The sequence below is a fragment of the Vombatus ursinus genome, unplaced genomic scaffold (assembly GCF_900497805.2).
Source record: "Vombatus ursinus unplaced genomic scaffold, bare-nosed wombat genome assembly UNPS02011369.1, whole genome shotgun sequence".
NCBI lineage: Eukaryota > Metazoa > Chordata > Mammalia > Diprotodontia > Vombatidae > Vombatus > Vombatus ursinus.
The window spans coordinates 7303859-7325031 of record NW_020951147.1 but is presented as its reverse complement, the minus strand read 5'-3'; the positions used below and the strand labels follow the sequence as shown (position 1 = coordinate 7325031).

Below are 21173 nucleotides of genomic sequence, written 5' to 3'. Positions count from 1 at the left end.
TAGCTGTGTCAGAGAGAGAAATCAGAATTGGGGAAGAGGCTCCTGAACTATGGAAGATGTGAGGATGCCCTGGGGAGGAGGTGGGAGGGAGGAGTCTCTCTCCTTCTCTCTGGTTTAAGACAGTCACTGCAGCCTTCTGCCCTTCCCTTCTGTCTCAAACTCCGTTCTCTATACTCCTTCCTGCCGGCTCTTTCTGCTTTTTTCCTACTCATTTCTTTATGGTTTAACTCTAGCTCTGCCATTCCATAAGGACACAATGGAAAATGGCTGATGAGACAATTATATAAAGACTATTAAATGAGATTTTATTTGTAAAACACTTAGCACAGTGCTTGCCACATAGTAGGTTCTTAATGATTACTTACTACCTGCCTTGCCCTGGCCCCCTCGTAACCTTGACTAAGTCAGAGGCAACCAAAGATCAACTACTCACACACGGCAAATTTAGAAAAAGAGTCTTAATGAAATTTGTACAAAATGAGTTTAATGATTTATGCACTAGTAAATTGCAGGAGCACAAGGTAGGTGCAGAAGCCAGCCCCTGAAGGCAATGAGGATAGAACACTAGATTTTTCAGTCAAAAGACATGAGTTTGAATTCTCCCTCAGCCACGTCCTGGATGGGTCATCATAAGCAGGTCCCTTAGTCTCTCAGGCCTCAGTTTCTTCATCTATATGTAGCTTCTATGGGAATTCCCCTAACTCATATGTGGGTTACCCAAACAGGATCACCCCTGGTGTCTACATTCTGAATATCTATGGGATCAAATTCACACAGCAGCTGAGATAAATATGCCCTCTGTCTAAGCTAAAGCCTCAGCCTTCTATCCTGCTGCAAGGAGAGGAAAATACAACAGATGCAAGGTGTTCTCTCTGTGAAGCTACATCCTCTCAAAGCCATAGTTCATGAGCCCCCACTAGTACAGTTGCTTTTATTGTTCAGCCAAAGAACACAAACCAAAGCAAAGGCATTTAATGAAACAGCATCATAAGAAAGTATCAAAATTCTCCCCACAAACCTGAGGAACACTTTCAACAACTGTAATATTCAGTGTCCATACATAGAGTGGACACGTGTAGAGAACACAATGTCTTACAAAGATAAATCCCCACATAAGGGTCTCTAGAGCTCCCCTAGTCCTGCCCTTCATTTTACAGATGAGGAAACTGAGGTCCAGAGAGGTTTCAAGTGACTTGCACAAGGTCACACCAGTATGAATGGAGGGATCTGAATCCAGATTTTCTGACTTCAGAGTCAGCATTCTCTCTGCCCTACTACATATGCATGGAGAGGAACACAGAGGAAAAGTGTGTGATTAGGACATGTTCAGGGACCATACCATCATAGTACCGGTGATGTATTTTCATTAAAGTTTTCTTAAAATGCATTGTTGTTCCACAGAGTGCTATGTTTATTTCTAAGCTGGATGTCAGTAGTTCCATGGAGGAGCACCCACAGAGGATATACGGGGCCAAGGTGTGCACTCCTCCTGCTGTAGTGACAGACGTGGGCACAGCCTGTTGTCTCTGCTGATCTTGCATGACCTCAGGGCTCTCAATGGTACTTTTTTGATCCTATGGTCACAGGCTAGGCTCCACTGCGCATGTTGTAACAGAACTTGCCATTGGGGTAAGGAAAGGCTTAACAAGGCTTTCAGGTCATAGCCAATGAGCTCTCATTTGGTCCCAATTCCTACCTAGAATCTCTTATCAACCCAATCCTTCCTGCTCCTTCCATCTGTTTTTCCATACTCTAACATCTAGCCTGACTCTATCCTTGACTCTTCTCTCTAAAGGTTTTGAGATCCGCCACAGAGATGGAGCTGCCTACAGCACAGAACCGTTACACCATGTTGGGTTTGGTCCGCTTCCCCATTTGCGTACAAGAATCCTCTGTATGTCCTTTGCAGGGTAGGTTCCCTATAATGTATGAGGAATATTAAAGCTTACAGACACCCCCAAAAGAATCTCTCAGGTAGACACAGTACACAGGTGGTAGATAAAGACAGGCCGAGCTGCCATCTCTTTTCTGTGATTCACAGAACTGTAAAATCTTAGAATTAGGTGACACAATTTATAGAGTGCCAGCACTGGAACCAGAAACACTCATCTTTCTGAGTTCAAACCTGGCCTCAGATACTTACTACCTGTGTGACCCTGAGCAAATCACTTATCCCTGTTTACCTAAGTTTCCTCATCTGTAAAATGAGATGGAAAAGGCAATAGCAAACCACTCCAATATCTCTGCTAAGAAAACTCCCAATGGGATCATGAATAGTCAGACACGACTGAAACAACTCAGCGACAACAAAGAGTTGGAAAAGCCTTTAAGGTCATCGAATTAAACTTGAAGTTAAGGAATGCACTCACCAGTACTCCTCACCTGAGCCCCACTAACACTTATGCAGCTTCTGCCTAAAAACATCCAGTGACATGGAATCCACTGGCTCTTGGCATAGTTCATTCCACCTTCAGACGGCTCTAACTGTTATAAGCTTGTTCTTTACCTAGAGCCTAAACCTTTCTCTCTGTGACTTCTGTCTTGGCTCCTGTTCTGCCTCTGGGGACATGGCAGAGTGAAGGTTTGCTCTCTTCCATATGTCAGGCCTGTGGGTCCTTGAAGGCAGGGCTCATGTTCCCCTCCCTAAGTCTTCTCTTCTCCAGCTTCTTCAAGTGATCTTCATATGGCAGGACCACGATGTCTTCCCCCAGCCTGACTCCCCTTCTCTGGGCATTCATCTGAGTCATATTTCAGGAAAAAAACTTGGGCCAAGAACACCCCCCAGAACTTTCTTACATGATAATGGAGATCTATCTCAACAAATCTTGAAGTTATCATTATGCTTCCATGGATTCAAGACCTCAGGGACAAGCATTCTCCCTCCACTGATGGATATTGAAACCCATTGTCACCTTCTTTCTCATCTTGTGTATTTTTTGGTCTGTTGTTCCATAAATGTTCCTTGAAGGATCTGCCCAATGTGATAAGTGATAAAGGTGATGATGCCAGCTAACATTTGTATGATACCTTAAGGTTTGGAAAGTACTTGACAAATATTATCTCATTTGCTCCTCACAACCCATTCAGATAGGTGCTATTATTATCCCATTTTACAGAGGAGGACACTGAGGTAGACTAAGGATAAGTGACTTGCCCAGAGTCACACAACTAGTAAGTATTTGAGGCTGGATTTCAACTCAGGGCTTCATGAATCTTGCACTCTACCCACTATGCCACCCAGTTGTCAATCTTCCTCTAGGAAGATTGTGTCAGTGCAGTATCAGTCTGGCATTTGGGCTGTTTACCCCTCACTCTCCCTCCATGCCAGGTGCAGTCATGCATCATCCTGAAGATGCCTTTCATGCCACCTAAAAAATAAACTCAGATTCATCCTGTAGAGCTTGTCCTACGTGAAGGCTGGAGAATATCTTTCCCCTCCTTAACCCACAAAAATCTCTCCCTTGTTCTCCACGATTCTCAGGCTTCCCCCCTATGTCTGCTGTTTTTCATATTTAAGTTTCTCTCTGGTGAAATTTTTTTGCTCTTTTCCAAGTGTGATCTAATACACTGCAAGAGATAGTACACATGACCAATGTGTTGAACCAAGAAAGAAATAGCAGGTGCTCATGCTGGGTTGCCTTCACAAGGCTGCAAAGCCCCTTTAGCAACTATAAGCTTCTTCCAAAAGCAGAGAGCCCGCAGTGTATAGAGCTCCAGCCTTGGAGTCAGGAGGTCCTAAGTTCAAAACTGGTCTCAGACACATAACACTTACTAGCTGTGTGACCCTGGGCAAGTCACTTAACCCCATTGCCTAATCAAAAAAAGAAAAACAAACAAAAACAAAAAACAAAAAATGAAAAAAGAGAGCCTTCTTTCCAATGCTGATATACTACCAGCATTGTGTATGGCAGTGAGATGTGGTACACCAGTCTTCAAAGAACTGGCAATTAATGTCACCAGTAGGTGATGGGAAGGCACATGGTGGGTGTGAATGATTTGCACAATAGAGCCAAGGAGAAACCCTGAAGAACAAGAATTAAAGATGTCATGAGGGGATTTGCGAGAGGAGGCTAATCTGGACTGGCCATGTGGGGAGGGAAAGAGGCACACCCCTCTGTGGCGAACTCATGGGAGGGCATAGACAAGAGTCCCCCAGAATGGGAAGGCATAAACAGGTGGGAATCTGCATCAATGCCCAAGCAGATAAATGATGGCATCTTCAGCTGTCAAGACAAACAAATTTGAACACCAAGCACATTGTAAGATCTCTTCTGTGGAGACAATATATTTCACATAAATTGTACTTAAGACATTGGAACCCAAAGGCTCATTGTGCGAACAACATTCTTGGGGGAAATGACTTTGTATAAACCTTCATCAGAGACGATGAGGAAGATGAATAGTATAAAGTCCCCTCCTTTATTGTGTTGGGCAAGAAGAGACATGCAAAAGAATGAAAAGCCCAATAAGGACAGAAATGAGCTCCCCTGGGTTCCTAGAAGGTGGTTACTTGGGGAAAAGAGAATTTCTCTGAACTCAAAGGAGGTGGTTTGGCAATTAAAAAAAAAATCACAAACCTTGGTCTTAATGATAATAGAGGTTGGTTCAGTGAAAGAAGAGGGTATTTCCCCCTAAGCAGTGGGCAGTGGGCAGAGGGCTGGCTTCAGAGTATGACATTGCTCTCCCACACCCGAGGCAGATCCTGTGACTCTGGGCAAGTCCCTTAACCTGTCAGGGCTGCAGACAAGTCTCTAAGACTAAGTTGCAGAGAAGGTTATGATTTGCGTGGAGATTTTCTTTCTTTACCCACTAACTTGATTCATCAATGAAATCACACGTCTAATAAAAAAAAAAGAAAAGAAACAAAAAATCCTGCATTTTTTCTCAAGACAGCAATGGTGGTGGCACACATCATCATAAGCACTTCTCTGCCTCTTCTCTTTGCCAAGGTTCTCTTCCTCCATCTTCCCTCAAATGGCAGACTAAATAGATGGCTCAGTTCCAGAATCATGCAATCTCAATGTCAAAAGGGACCTCCAAGGTCACTCATTCCTCCTATATCAAAACAAGCATCCTCTTTGTTTCCAAATTATCTATTTCCCTTCTAGTTTTTAATATTTCTTATTTTGTGCTTATTTTAGGCTTCTTTGTTGATATTCTACTTTTTAAAAATGCATATTCAGTTGATTGATCCTTTCTTTTTCTATTTTGTTAATATATGATACAAACTATCTTATTTTCCCTTTCATGACTGCTGTAGACACATCTCAGAAGTTTTAGCATATTGGTTCATTATTATTTTCTTTTGCAGTGATATTAATTATTCCTAAAATTAGTTCCTTTACCCAGTCATTAGTTAAGATTTTGTTGTCGAGTTTTCCATTTGGGTATGCATCCTCTGTTTATAGTTCCTGAATGAATCCTTATTTTTATTGCATTATGGTATATATAGGATATATTAAATATTTCTTCTTATTTACATTGGTTTGCAGTATCTCTGTGCTTTAATACATGGTCAACTTTTTAAAAGTTGCCTGTAGGGTGGAGAAATATTCTTTTCCTCTCCCATTTAGAGAATGTCACGTCTTTTAACTTTAGTTGCTCCAGAAACTTGTTGAGTTCTATATTTTTCTCTTGTTTATCTTTTTTAAGAAAAAGTATCCAAAGTCTCCTGTCACTATTAGGTTACTGTCTTTGTCTTTTTAAAGCTCAGGTGTTTACTTTATGAATTTGGAAGCTAGGGCATTTGTTGTACGTCAGTTTATTACTGATATTGTTTTTATCTATGGCTCCTTTCAGCACAATATAATTTCCCTGTTTATTCTTTTTAAAATTTTTAATGTTCTTGCTTTGTCTGATAGAATGATGGTGATTGCTGCTTTTTTGCATTCACTTAATGCTTAGTAAATTTTTTCCATCCCCTCAATTTTAATTTGTGTTTGTCTTTTTTCTTTATGCAAGTAACAGATTGTAGGACTTTGTTTTCTTATCTGATCTAGCATTTTTTTTATTTTATTGGATTGTTTAATCCATTCACAGTTATAGTTAGCTTTGTATTTTCCTCTGTCCCTAACATTTGAAATATTTTTCATACCTCTCATTTCTTTTCCCACTTTTTCTTCCGCCTCTCCATTTGACTTTTAAAGTCCTTCTCGAGCTCTTCTAAGAAGGTTTTTTGGGCTTCAGACCAGTTCATATTCCCTTTTGAGGTTCCAGATGTGGGTTTGTTGACAATGTTGTCCACTTCAGAATTTTTGCCTTGATCTTCACCCTTCCCATAATAAGAATCTATCGTACATTTCTTTTCACTCATGGTGTTTGCTTATTTCCTGGTCTTTAAAGAGATTGAGCTCTACTGCTGGGGAGCAGAAGGCACTGACCCAAGCTTCTTTTGTTGGAAGCCTAGGACCTGGTCACCGGCTTTGTGTGCTGGGGCCTCCAATGCTGGCAGTTGGAGACTGTAGGGTTCTGGCAGCTTACCTGGTGTTGGGCTGGAATCAGCAACACTGGAACTCTTGGGGTAGGATTGGATAGTGTGGCTCCTGGAGATTTCCTACTCACCTGGGCCTCTCCTTCCTTTTGCTTTCTTCAGCTCCTTTCAGGTGGATGTTGCAGGATGTTTATTCACCTGGGGCCCATTGGAGTGCTGCTTCCCTTAGTTTTGCCGAGGCACTGGGAGACTTGCCGTAGAACCCCGAGTCACCAGGTGGTTTTCCAAGCTGGTTCCCACCAGTTCCCCTGCCTTCACTGAGGCACTCGGGGGTCCAGGTGTTGTTGTTTGCCTGCTCCACCACCTGGGTTTCAGGATCTCCTCCTGGTATGCTGAGGTGGGGCTTTCCATTAGCTTGCTAGACCGCCTCCCGTTCTGTACTGTTCCCTTTTCCCCAGGGCAAGAGGGGTCTTTCCTGTTAATCCCTCAAGCTACCTGGGTTACTGGACTGCTGCACCCCATCTTTCTTCTGGTTCAGCTGTTCCAGGGTTTTTCCTGGGATGATATTTTCTGGGCTTTCAGGGGTTAAGAAGGGAGGGTAAGAGCAGCTTACTTCACCACCTTGGCTACTGAAAGCTGAAGTGACCTGGAATATTTTTCAAGTTCAGATTTCCTCCCTTTCCTGCTGTAAGCGCAGAATTATGTTTCTTCATTGACTTTCCTGTGATTCTTCACTGGCCTCTCTTCCTTTTGTTTGTTACCACTTTCTCTTCAGAGTTTTGTTTATTAGTCCTCTTTTCTCTCTCACTTTTACCTCATTCTATATTTCTCCCTCCTCTTTTTTCCTCTCAGTTAAGGAGATTTCCCCTTCATCTCCTCCCCTTCAGTTAGTTTTTTTCATTATTTTTTAAAATTTCATTTTTGCAACCTTTTTCAAAAAGAATCTTTCACTCTCTTTATTTTCCATCTTCTCTTTCTCTTTACTGCAGACTCTCATTCTGTGATTCACAACCCCTCTAATTATATGATTTCTTGCTTTTATCTGTACTCATATTACAATCGAAGCTTCTAAGGAATTCTTTCCAATGGCTCCTTACTCTAGGTCTTTTCTACCACTGCCTTGTAGGACTTATTCCATAGATTCCCTCTTTCCATTGTGCCTCCCTCCCAGAACAATGCCAACTATTGCAGGTATCAGAGAGTACACTGCCCCATGGTAGAGCCCCTCCTCTACTACTGGTCTATACCCTCTCCTGCTGACCATTTTTTCCACATTTACCTAGAAATTTCCTCTCTGTATTCATGCTCTCCTGTGTGTCCAGGTGTCAGTGGCCCTCAGTGGTTCCAACTCTACTCCCTCCCCCCACCAGGACATGTAATCTTTTCAAGCACCAAATCCCCAGGCTTCATCCAGTGTAAGATCGTTGTTTCCCTATCCAGCTATCTCCATAACCTCATTTTAGCATTCATAAGTGGAACCCACTCCAACCTCCAAAGTAAGGCCTCCTTTCTCCCTCCTTCCTGTTTCAATCTTTTCCTCCTACTCCTCACCTACTCCCCCACTGGCTCTTTTCTTTATGAGACCAGAGAGGTCACATCTCCTCATAGCTAACCTTTGATTAGAACCTGGTGCCTCACATTCTCCTCTCTATCCCCCTGCTCCCCTCCCTCCCTTCTAAATACCTTTAAAACACTACATAAATGTTAGCTATTATGATGATGATGATTTGCAGATGATATGATGGCATACAGAATCAACTAAAAAGCTAGTCAAAATAATTAACAGCTTTAGCAAAGTTGCAGGATATACTATAAACCCACATAAATCATCTGCATTTCTATATATTACCAACTAAGTTCAGCAGTAAGAGATAGAAAGAGAAATTCCATTTAAAGTTACTTAGACATTATAAAATATTTAGGAGTCTACCTGCTGAAACAAACACAGGAACTATATGAACATAATTACTAAACACTTCTTACACAAATAAAGTTAGATCTCAACAATTGGAAAAATATTAATTGCTCATGATTAGACCAACCCAATGAAATGATCATTTTACCTAAATTAACTTATTTATACAGTGATATACCAATGATATTTTAAAAAATTATTTTATTGAGCTAGAAAAAGTAATACCAAAATTCATCTGGTAGAACAAAAAGTCAAGAATATCAAGGGAATCAATGAAAAAAAAGTATGAAGGAAGATGGCCTAGCCATAACAAGCCTCAAATTAAAGTGGAAATTATCAAAACAATCTGGTACTGATAAAGAAATAGAATGTTGGATCAGTGGACTAAATTAGTTATCCAATACGTTGTAGTAAATGACCAAAGTAATTTAGTGTTTAGCAAACCCAAAGATCAAAGTTTTGGGGACAAAAATTCACTATTTGACAAAAAGTGTTGGGAAGCCTGGAAAATAATATTATAGAAACTAGGTATAGACCAAAATCTCACACTGTATACCAAGACAAGGTCAAAATGGGTACATGATTTATACATAAAGGGTGTACACGTAAGCAAATTGGGAGAACATGGAATAGTTTTCCTTCTAAATCTAGGGAAAAGGGAAAATTTTAGGACCAAAAAAGATATAGAGAGCATCATGAAATGTAAAATGGATAATTTTGATTACATAAACTTTAAAAGGTTTTGCACAAACAAAACCAATGCAGCCAAAATTAGAAGGAAAGCAGAAAACTGGGATGGGGGATTTACAGCAAGTATCTCTGATAAAGGTTTCATTGCTCAATTATATAGAGAACTGAGTCAAATTTATAAGAATACCAGTCATTCCCCAATTTATAAATAGTCAAAGAATATGACTAGTAAGTTTTCAGACAAAGAAATCAAAGTTACCTATGGTCATATGGAAAAAAATGCTGTAAATTACTGTTGATTAGAGAAATGCAAATTAAAACAACTCTGAGTTACCAATGGACACCCATTAGATTGGTTAATATGACAGAAAAGGAAAATGACAAATGTTGGAGGGAATATGGGAAAAGTTAGATACTAACGTACTATTGGTAGAGCTGTGAACTGATCCAACCATTCTGGAGGACAATTTGGAACTATGTCCAACAGGATATAAAATTGTGCATACCTTTAATTCAACAGTACCACTACTAGGTCTGTATCCCAAAGATATTTTTTTAAAAAGGGAAAAATCTATTTTACAAAAACATTTATAGTTGATTTTTTTAGTGGCTAAGAATTGGAAACTGAGCAGATGCCTATCAAATGGGGAATGACTGAACAAGTTGTGGTATATGATTGTGGTGACTATTATTGGTATAAGAAATGGTGATAGGGCACTCGCCCTGGAGTCAGAAGGACCTGAGTTCAAATTCAGTTTCAGACCAGATACTTGACACTTCCTAGCTGTGTGACCCTGGGCAAGTCACTTAACCCCAATTGCCTCACCAAAAAAAAAAGAAAAAAGAAAAAGAAAGAAAGGAAGAAAGAAATGGTGAGCAGGATGCTTTGAGAAATATTTGGGAAAACTTAGATGAACTGATACAAAGTATAGTGAACAGAATCAGGAGAACACTATACACAGTAACAGTTACTTGAGCAATGATCAACTATGACAGACTTACCTCTTCTCAGCAATACAACAATCCAAGAAAATCCCAAAGGCCTCATGATGAAAAATGCTAGCTGCCTCCAGAGAAAAAAATGATGGAGTCTAAATGCAGATCAAAGCATATTAATTTTCTCTTCCTCCCTTCCTTCTTTTCTTCCTTCCTTCCTTTGTTCCTTCCTCTCTTCCCCCCCCCCCCCCCCCCCGCTTTCATTTCATCCACCAAATAACTAAGGGATAGAATTTGGAACTCAAAACATTTTTAAAAAGCAATGAATTTTTTAAATTGTTTTTAAATGTAATTGGGGAAAAAATTAAATGTTATCAATTTACACTATCCTTTACACTATCTACATTACAACCCAAATGACTTCCTTGATGTTTCCTGAACTAGGGAGTCCATCTCTCACTCTCTGTCTTTGTATGTGAGGTTCCTCATGCCTAGAACACACCCCCTCCTCACCTTTGCCTCCTGGAATCCTTGGCTGCCTTCAAGGCTCAGCCCTGGGCATCAGCTCCTACTGAAGCCTCTTCTGGTCTCCCCACTCGGTGAACCTCTAGCCCTCCTGAATTTATCTGGCATTGACCTAACTGTACTCAAGGAACATTGCCACCCTCAGCAGAATATGAACTCCTTGTGGGTTGGTGTCCCTACCACCTAGCACAGACCCTGGCACCCAACAGGTATTTAATCATGGCTTGTTGGACTGAACTGCATTTAATGGTGAACTCTGGCCTCCAAGTGTGATGGATTTTCTCTGCTTTCCCCACTGCCTGCTACAGTTTCCCAACAGCGATGCTTTTCTATGGGCTCTTTATGGATCTTCAGAACTTGGGGAGCAATGTTCAAACACTCCAAGTTCTATTGGGAGCTTCCACCTTTGTAAGCAAGTTTTTGACCTTGTTCATAATGAACCACCTTGGCCTTCGAACAATAGCAGTGGCCTGCCTCCTCCTTGCTGGACTGTTCATACTTGCCAATGCATTTCTGCCTCAAGGTAAGAGAGTGGGCTTTGAGGAAAGGAGGAAAAGGGGAGTAGGAGTAGCATAGGATCAGAGGCAGCTAGGTGGCCCAATGGTTAGAACAGTGGCAGCTAGGTAGCCCAACAGAGCACCGGTTCTGGTGTCAGGGTGACTTGAGTTCAAATCCAGTCCTAGATACTTCCCAGCAGGATGACCCTGGGCAAATCACTTAACCTCTACCTGCCTCCATTTCCTCACCTATAAAATGGGGATAATAATAGCACTTACCTCTAGCAGTTTTGTCCGATAATATTTCTAATATGCTAAGCCCAGTGCCTGGAACATGGTGCAATTTATATAAATATCAACCGTAGCAGTATGATTGTCATTTTTGAAGAAAAGTTCCTTGCCCGTCCTTAAGGCTGGATTGAATGTGGCCTTTCTGGGCATGTCAGACCTCCCCCTTCCCCTCCCCCTCCCACTTTGGAGCATAGGGACTAGGAAATAAATCTCAGATTGGGGTTTTGATTCTGCCAAGGGACTATGGGGGAGAGGATGTACCTCTGGTTGCCTTCATTACGCCCTCAGACTTAAAGCACAAGGATCTTGGGGCAGGAACGAATGGTCATCATGGGCTCCTTGAGCATTAGGACTCCAGAGGCAAAGTAGACAGAGATCTGCTCTCAAAACCAGGAAGTGTCTCCCATTTATACCGTATATCTCTTGTACGCATCATTGTCTGCGTGTTGTCTCCCTCATTAGAATGCGAGCTCCTCGTGGGCAAGGACCTTGTTTCTGCCCTTCTTTGTAGCCCCAGCACTTAGCACAGTGCCTAACTTGTAGTAAGTACTTAATGACTATTCATTAACTGACTGAGTTCAAGTCTCATCTCATGCACACTGTCTGTGTGACCCTGGGCAAGTCACTTAACTCTTCAGTGCACTAGGCAACTTGCAGATTGCAGAGAAAAGACTAATCTGAGTTAGTAGAGTAAATTTCTTTACCTGGGTGTTCCATATACACCTGCATAAGGAAGAAATCATAGGTCCAGTCCCTATACCCAGCAACAATTAGGGCTGAAAAAGTATGAGACCGGGGCAGCTGGGTGGCGCAGTGGATAGAGCACTGGCCCTGAAGTCAGGAGGACCTGAGTTCAAATCCGGCCTCAGACCAAACACTTGACCATTACTAGCTGTGTGACCTTGGGCATGTCACTTAACCCCAATTGCCAAAAAAAAAAAAAAAAAGAAAGAAAGAAAGAAAAAAAAACAAAAAAAAAGTATGAGACCCTTGAGTCGTAGTATTGTAGATCTAGAGCTAAAGGGACCTCAGAGGCCAAAAAATCCCATTTTTTTTACAGATGAAGAAACTGAGGCCCAGAGAATTGAAGCGACTTGCTCAGGCTCACACAAGCAGTATACCTCAGAGGTGGAATTTGAACTTAGGTCCTCTGGTTCCAACGGCATCCAATGCCATGGTGACTTCCCAACTGTCTCATTTTAAAAAAGAGGAAATAGGCTCAAAGGGGAGAACCCACTTGTCCAGAGGTGCAGAGTGAATAAATGACAGAGCCAGGACTCAAACCCAGGCCAGGATAGATGAGTAGATAGAGTGGAATGATGGATAGATAGATAGATAGATAGATAGATAGATAGATAGATAGATGGATCAATAGATGAATGAGTAGATAGCTAGAAGAATAGATGAATGGATGGAGAGAGAGAGAGAGAAATGATAGATATTTTGATTGATTTATAGGTAGATAGGGATGGATGGATTGATCAATAGATGGATAGGTGAATAGCTAGATGGATGGATGGATAGATGGGTAGATAGGTAAAGAGATAAAGAGATGGAAGAATAGGATGAACAAGTGAATTGAGTAAATGATGAGTAAATGGCTGCCATGAGGTTTGAATTCAGCTTCACTGAGTTCCTTAAAGGAAGGGATTGTTGAATTCATCTTTCCACTACCTGCTCAGCACTTACCACAGAGCCTTGAACACAGTAAAGGCACAATAAGTATTTATCATTTGCTAGACAAAACAAACAAATAATAATTACCATTTAGATAGCATTTTAAGGTTTGCAAATTACTTTACACGTATCACATGTATCATGTCATTTGTTCCTCGCAACAACCCTGGGAGGCAGATGCTAAGACCCCCATTTTACAGATGAGGAAACCAGGCTGAGACAGGTTAAATGACTTGCCAGAGTCACCCACAGTAAGTTTGAAGGCAGGATTCAAACTCAGATCTTCCTGACTCCAAGCCTACCACCCTATCCCTACACCACTTAGCTACCTCTAATAAGAAATACCATTGGTAGAAGGGGAAGGGCATAAGAGAAGGGGGGCGGGGATAGAAGGAATGCATGCCATCTTGGGATCGGGGCAGGGACAAGATGGGGAGAAAATTTGGAACTCAAAATCTTGTAGAAGTGAATGTTGAAAACTAAAACTTAATTAATAAAAAAAATACTATGGGGATAAATGGCTGGATGAGTAGGCAGATGAAGGGAATGAATGGAGGAGTAAATTGAGGGATGATTATGTGTATGAATATGTGAATTAATACGGTGAATAAACAAATGAACGGCTCCAAGATGTGTTGAACTCTGCTTTATTGAGATTTTTTTGGTCTTCTGCTTTATAGGAATTCTGCGTGTGATTTTGGTGACAATAGGAATCAGCTGTATTGTGGTCTGCATTTCCAGTAACAGTGTCTATATCCTTGAGCTCCTACCCACAGCAGTCAGGTAAGACAGAGAATTTGGGGATAAAGAATTGTCATTTCTGGGGAAAGGGGGGATGAGGAGACTCAATAGACTAGATCCCCCAGGAGGCATGCCAGGGAGATTTTCTGTGTCTGGGGCTTTCTCTGACATAACCAGGCTCTCACCTTTAAGGTCCAGAGATCCTGACCCCACTCACACACAGACATACACACACACACACACACACACACACACACACACACACACACACACATCCCAATATCAGCTCATCCCAAACTTAGAAGATCATTCTCCAGACCTTCCTTTGGCTCTGGACAAAAACGCCCATCTTCCTTGCAACCAAGCTGGTGATTAGTGACCTGAGATCATCTAAGCTGGAGCTCAGACAAAAAGGCAGAAATTGCCCCTGGACCCACACAGGAAATCTTTCCAGCTTAGTAGGGGCTGCCATGGCTTCTATCTCCTGTGGCCTTTGGAGACCTAGGGGTCTCCTCCATGTCATAGTGAAGTCTCAGAGGAGGACTTGAGATGAAGCACATGGAGCTGTTTCTCTAGAAGTAGGACCAGAGCCAAACTCAAGAATTAGCCAAGCTAAAACAACAGCAGCTGCTGTTATACAATGGGAACTAGCAAGATGGATGGGTAATGCCAAGAAGCTTGTGGGCATCGGGAAATTTGGTCGCTGTCTTACCTTCACCCTGGTTTGAACATGGGCTTGAAATATGTGTGTGAAGACAAGCCAGTGTCCTAGGATAACAGTAGCTAGATTTCATTCAGCACCTTTAAAGTTTCACAAAGGTTTAGACATGTCATTAGGGGTACCTTGGTAGTGCAACAGGTAAAGCACTGGATCTAACATCTGGAAAATCTGAGTTCAAATCTTGTCTCAGATAATGATTAGCTGCATGACCATGGGTAAAGCACTTCACCTGTCTTTCCCTCAGGTTCCTCATCTGTAAAATGGGGATAATAACAGCACCTACTACCCAGAACTGTTAGAAACATCGAATAAGATAACATATGTAAAGCACTATGTGAACCTTAAAACCTCGCTATTATTGTCATCATATGACATTATGTTATTGTCATCATATGTCATTATACTATTGTCATTTCAAGTGAAAAAAGAGATAACAAACAGGGACTGGCCAGTTAGAACCCTGCCCTTATGAGCATGCACAGTGGCCTCAGTCTGATGCAACCCCACATGTGATGTTAGAGCATGGGCAGGTGTTCCGTGACTGCATCCAGACAGGTCAGTATGGAGGTCTTTGAATAGTCACTGATCCAGTGCTCAGTGTATAGGCAAAAGACTCCCAAAAAGGGATGGATTCTTTTCTGGAGAGCTTTTTGCTAAACGTTTGTCAGCATGCCACTGGCTGTCCCCAAGACAAGTAAGGGACAACATGAGAGCACCTTGAATGGCCTTAATGAATTCAAACGAATTGGCCCAGATGAACTACACCCTGGGCTCCTGAAATAACAAGTCACAATGGAGTGATGGAGTGATGGCCGAGTTTGGTCAGTGATAATTGAGGATTACAGAGAAGAGGAAAGGTGCTGCAAGATTAGAGAAGGACAAATGTTTGAATTTTCAAAAAGAGAAAGGAACAGAGCTTGCAAACACTAAGAAAATGAGTTTTACTTGGATTCCTGGAAAATTCTAGAAAGAACCATTAAAAATATGATTTATGGCTATCTAGAAAGGGAAGCATTGATTATCAAGAGCAAGCATGGTATTGTCATCAAGAGCATGGCATGGCAGACTAACCTCATAGGCTTTCCTTTTTGGACAGGATTACTGAAATAGTGGAGAAGGGCAATGCTGTGGATAGAGTTTATTTTGATTTTAACAAAGCTCTTGATAAAGTATCTCATGCTATTCTTGGAAAAAAATGGAGAGATGTGGATCATATGAAGATGCATCAGCTATTCAGAACTGGTTTCATGGCCATACTCCAAGGGTAGTTGTTAATCATTCACTGTCAATGTAACAGGAAGTCTCTAGTGGAGTGCCCCAGGGATCTGTGCCTGATTCTGTTCTCTTTATCCTTTATGTCAATCACTTGGATAAAGGCACAGAGAACAGGCTTATCAAATCTGCCAATGACCCAAAGGAAAGATGGAAGGATCTCTAACACACTGGATGAGAGAGTCAGGATCCAAAAGGACTTTGACAGCCAAGAGCATTGGGCTAAGGAGACGAAAGTGAAAACAGATGGATGTAAACCAAAAAGATCAACTCCACATATGTGCCCTTGGCACACCTCATCTGGGCAGCACAGATATTGATGACCTAACAGATATCCAGAAGAGGACAACCAGGATGGCAAAGGGCCATGAGCTTATAACCCAAGAGGAGCAATCAAAGTAACTTGGCATGTTTAGTCTTAAGAACTTAAGAAGGAGGAACAGGAGTCCTGTCTTAGCATCTGAACTGTTGTCTTGTGGAGAAGAGAGTAGCCTTGTTCTGTTTGGCCCTAACCAAGATCAGAACCAGGAGCAATGGGGGATGTTCACAGGCTCATTTAGCCTTGATGTAAGGAAAAGCTTCCTAACAATTTCACTTGTCTCCAACTGGGCTAGTGAAGGGCCCCCTCCAGAGGTGGTGAGGTCCTCTTCCTTGGTGGCCCTCAAACAGAGGCTGGATAACCACTTGTTGGATGTGTTATAGGGGGATTACTTCATGCATGAATTGGATTAGATGGCCACTGAGGTCCTTCCATACTCTCAGATGCTGTGGTCCTATAAAAGTCCATGACACGGTTCATGTATTCAAACCCAAGTCTTTCTGACTCCAGGTCCTATAATCTCTCCTCTATGTCAGACTGCCTATAGAAGAGGAAGACAGGAAGAAAGAAGGAAGGAACTAAGGAAGGAAGGAAGGAAGGAAGGCAAGGGGAAAAGACAAGGACAGAGTGAGGATGAGAGGAATGAAGAGAGAAGGAAAGGAAGGGAAGAAGAAAGGATTTCATTATAATCTCTGAAAATGAAGATGCTGTTAATCTTTTTTTTATAATGTAGTGATATATTTAGTTTTTGCATCACCTAAATTTCTCCCTTTATTCTCCCCCTTCTCCTCCTCCTAGAGACCTGTCTCATGTAACAAATAGTATTTCTAAAAGAAAATGAGGAAGAAGAGAAAAAAATCAGTAAAACTGATGAGTGCATTGAAAAAGTCTGAAAATATCTATAATATTTCATGCCCATGGACTTCCGATTTCTACAAAGGAGTTGAGAAGAGGGGGAAGGTGTGTCTTCTCATAACTTTTCTTTGTATCATTCTTTCCACTTATTTTGTTGTCTTCATTGGGCATAGTTTTCCCAGAGTTTCTAGGCAATACAAGAGTCAGCAGTCCCTACCCAGAAGGAGCTTACACCCTACTAGGAGTAGACATGTGAGAAAATGGTGGTACCATGGTAAGGAGGCCACCAATGGAGGAGTTTCATCCTTACTAGTGATGAAGGAAGTTAATTCTTTACCCATTCAGCCACAGACATCAAAGGAAAGATAAAGCTATTAGGGCAAGATTCAACTAACATATTTGCTTACTTGTTGAGATAATCATTTGGAGTTTAAACAATATTTTCCTTCCCTCCAAATGTATAAATTCCAGGAGCTCCTGAGCTTCCTGTAGTTTTTAAGAATTTCAGTACTCCATGAATACACACTGCAGACTCTACTAACTGGAGGCTAAGGAAGGGAATATTTAACAGGTGTTGAATCTAGGATAACCAATCAGATATTCTTTGTCCCGGCAGGAACACATTCGGGGATTCATTTTCATAATAGATCAGATCGGGGCAATGCTGGCCCCATTAGTGAATACACTCAGGCACTACATTCTGGCACTACATTCCAGCCATGCCACAGATCACCTTTGCAGTCATCGTCATCACTGCCAGGCTTGTGGTCTTCTTCTTCCTCCCTGAAACCAAGAACCAGCCAATGCCTGACACCATCCAAGATATAGAATGTGGGTGAGTACTGCCTGTGGAATCTTGGGAAGGTCACTTAACATGTCTCAGCTTCATTTTCCTGATCTGTAAAAAGGGAATTGGACTAGATGAATTGAATGCATGCAAGCATGGATTTATTCAACACTTACTGTGTGCTTAATGAAACTTTGAGCTATAAAAGCCTTCCAAATTTATCAAGAAATAAGAGGGTGAGGGAATAGGTTGGGGGTGTGTAGAAGGGTATTTAGATTAATGGGAATGGGATAAAGAGGGAATAACATATATATGTATGTATGTATATATATATATATATAAATTTGGAAGGCTATAAAAGTCTTCTAAATTCAGATAGAAACAAGAGGATAAGAGGGAAGGGTGGGGGGAGGATAAGGCAGGGATCTTAGGAGAAGGGGAGTTTAAGTAATAGGACACCAAAGTAGAGGGCAGAAGTAAAGCAGAGGAGTCAGGAGGGATAGGAAATAAAAGATACACACAAACGTAAAATAAAGATCAGGAGTAGAATTTATTAGGAAAAAAAGCAGGGGTAGTATTCATGATCTCAGAAAAAGTTAAAGCTAAAACAGATTTAATCAAATGAGAAAAGTAGGGAAACTACACTATATGTCAGCCATATTAATCAAAATATTGCTTTAGACAATTTAAAATAACTAGACAGTATAAGGTTGAAATATTGCTGTGGTGTAGGAAATGATGAACTGGTGGACTTAGAAAAATAGGGAAAGACTTGGACTTATCAAGGAAGAGGTTATCCATCCTCAGAGAAACAGAGAACAAAGAAGTATAGTATGGTCTTGCATAGATGCATGTGAATATATATGTCTGTATATGGGTATAATTATAGATATCTAAGTATATGTATGTGTATGTATAGAGATATATAGATAGATAGATGCACACATATGTGTGTGTCTGTGTGTCCATGCTTAATTCCTGGAGGGGGGAGGAAGGAAGGAAAAAGAACAAAGTAAAAAGTGCACAGCAGAGAACTAAAGAAAACTTACAAGGAAGCAAAGAAAAGATGGACTGCTCTGAACACAATACATAGTATTTATTATATAGGCTTTCTTGAAATGGAAATTTATTCCTGTATATTTTGAATCCTCTCGTACATTCTGCTGTGGTGGGACAATGTTTTTTTTTTTCTTTTCTCATTTTGTATTTAAGTTTTAGTTCAAGTTTAACATAAATTAATAATAAAAAAAATAAAGCTTTGTGCTGAGCACTTGGGAAACAAATATCTAAATAAAAAATCCCTACCCTGAAGGAGCTTACATTCTACTAGGGGAAGAAAATATACTTGAGAGACTCGTGAGCCTGGAAGAGAGTTTTGGTCTGAAAAATCACAGAGAGGGTGAGAGGAGCCACAGCAGAACTGATTGACAAGGCCTTTCTAGGAGCAATGGCAGTATTGTTTTCAGTACTTTTCCAGAGCTGGAAACGGGTGGTGGGGTATGGATAGGTGGAGGGAGGTACTCCATGATATTGACAGGAGAGGTAAGGAAGGGAAAAGAGGCATCAGTCTTCACAGTTGTCTTGAAGGTCTAAAAAGTTTGCCTATCCTTCTAAGAGAAGGGGATGAAAGGAGTGTGTACCATTTGTATAGATGGTAAGCTCCTTAAGGGCAGGGACTGTACCTGACTTTATCTTTGTATGCTCAGTACCCAGTACATTACTACACTGCCTTCACACAATAGGAAACTAACAAATCTAATATTCTTTCCATTCACATTGAGGGGGTAGAAGGAATGTGAGATGCCAGTTAAAGAAACAGGAGTGGTCAGAGAGGTAGGAGGACAACAAGAAGAAAACAGGGTCTGGGAAGCCAAGGAAGAATAGGGAGATGGAAAGGGAGAGGGCCCTTCGATGTTTCCTGAGTTTAAGATGTCAGGAAGGGATGGAGAGCCAGTGAAGGAGAGGTCAGAGGTCAGAGGTCCTGTGGTGCCATGGAAAGGCATTCAACTTGGACTACAAAGCCTTGGATCCAACTTCCAGTTGGCCAGTTTATCACCATGGGACCTTGGGCATTAGGACCATGTAGGGACTGTTCATCTGAGGTCTCTAATAGCTCTGACACACAACCTTAAGGGTCAGCAAGTCTAACCCCCTCATTTTACAGCTGAGGAAACAAAGTGGGGCACAGTCTTGCCAGAGCTGAGACGTGGCCCCAGGTCCTGGACTTCAAACCCAGCTCATTTCTCCATTGGGCCACAGAAGGAAGTATTTGTCCAGTGGCATTCAAGCTTCTCAAAGGCTCAGAATGTTCATATAATCAGAGGTTTAGAGCTGAGTGGGACCCCAGAGAGTCTGATCCCTTCATTTTACAGAGGAGGAAATTAAATGGGTTGGCCACAGTCACATAGGTAAAAAGAACCAGAGGCAGGGCTCTTTCTACTGTGCCCCATTCATTTGTATCCCCAGTGACCATCACATAACAGATGCCTAACAAATGCTTGGATTTAATTGTGAGATGAAAACAGAAGAAGAAGTCTTGGGTGGCATTACCACCAGGTGGCACCCAAATACAAAGACACATCCTATCAATAGTCATTGATAGCCCTCAAGGGCCGCTTGGCTCTCCATTTCATACAAGTTTCCTCCCCCTTAATCAAATGAGGCAAAATTTGTAAAAAGCACTTAGGGTGTTGTCTGGCACATAGTGGGTGCTTTGTAAATGCTTTTTCCCTTCCCTTCCCTCCATTACATGCATTCACATTTGTTTCTTTTCTTTCCATTCATTCATGGGAAGACATTCAAGAGAAGAATCAAGACCAAGAGATGAAGGTGAAACCATGGTGAAAATAAGTCGGTTTTAGGATTGCTCCAGGAGTCTGACTGAGAAGAAAACAGATGTAGTCTAACCTGGAGCTTCTTCATCTCCTAGTGGGGAGGCAATGTGTCCAGCATTTAGAGCACCAGGGGTTCTGCTTGCACTCCAGGCTTCCAGGAGTTCTCAGTGGTGGGAATCAATCAAAAAGCATTAATTAAATACTTACTAAACATCTCTGTACCACCCCATACCTAACTGATTAACTAATATGACAGAAAAGGAAAATTATAAATGTTGGAGGGAATGTGGGAAAAATGGGACTCTAATGCACTGTCAGTGGAGTTGTGAACTGCTCCATCCATTCTGGAGGGCAACTTGGAACTATGCCCAATCATAAGGCAAATCAAACTGTGTATACCCTTTAATCCAGCAATACCACTACTAGGTCTGTTTCCCAAAGAGATTTTTTTAAAAAAGGAAAAGGACCTACTTGTACAAAAATATTTATAGCAGCTCTTTCTGTGGTGGCAAAAAATAGGAAATTGAGGGGATGTCAATCAATTGAGGAATGGCTGAACAAGTTGTGGCATACGATTATCATGGAATATTGTTGTACTATAAGAAATAGGGAGCATGATGTTTTCAAAAAACCTGGAAAGACTTACATGAACTGATGGAAAGTGAAGTGAGCAGGACCAGAAG

General features: G+C 41.4%; 1 pseudogene; it reads left to right on the top strand.

Moving 5' to 3' along the window:
- Positions 1–20517, top strand: part of LOC114038732 — a 28849-nt pseudogene extending 8332 nt beyond the window's left edge.
- Positions 20518–21173: the final 656 nt, after the last annotated feature.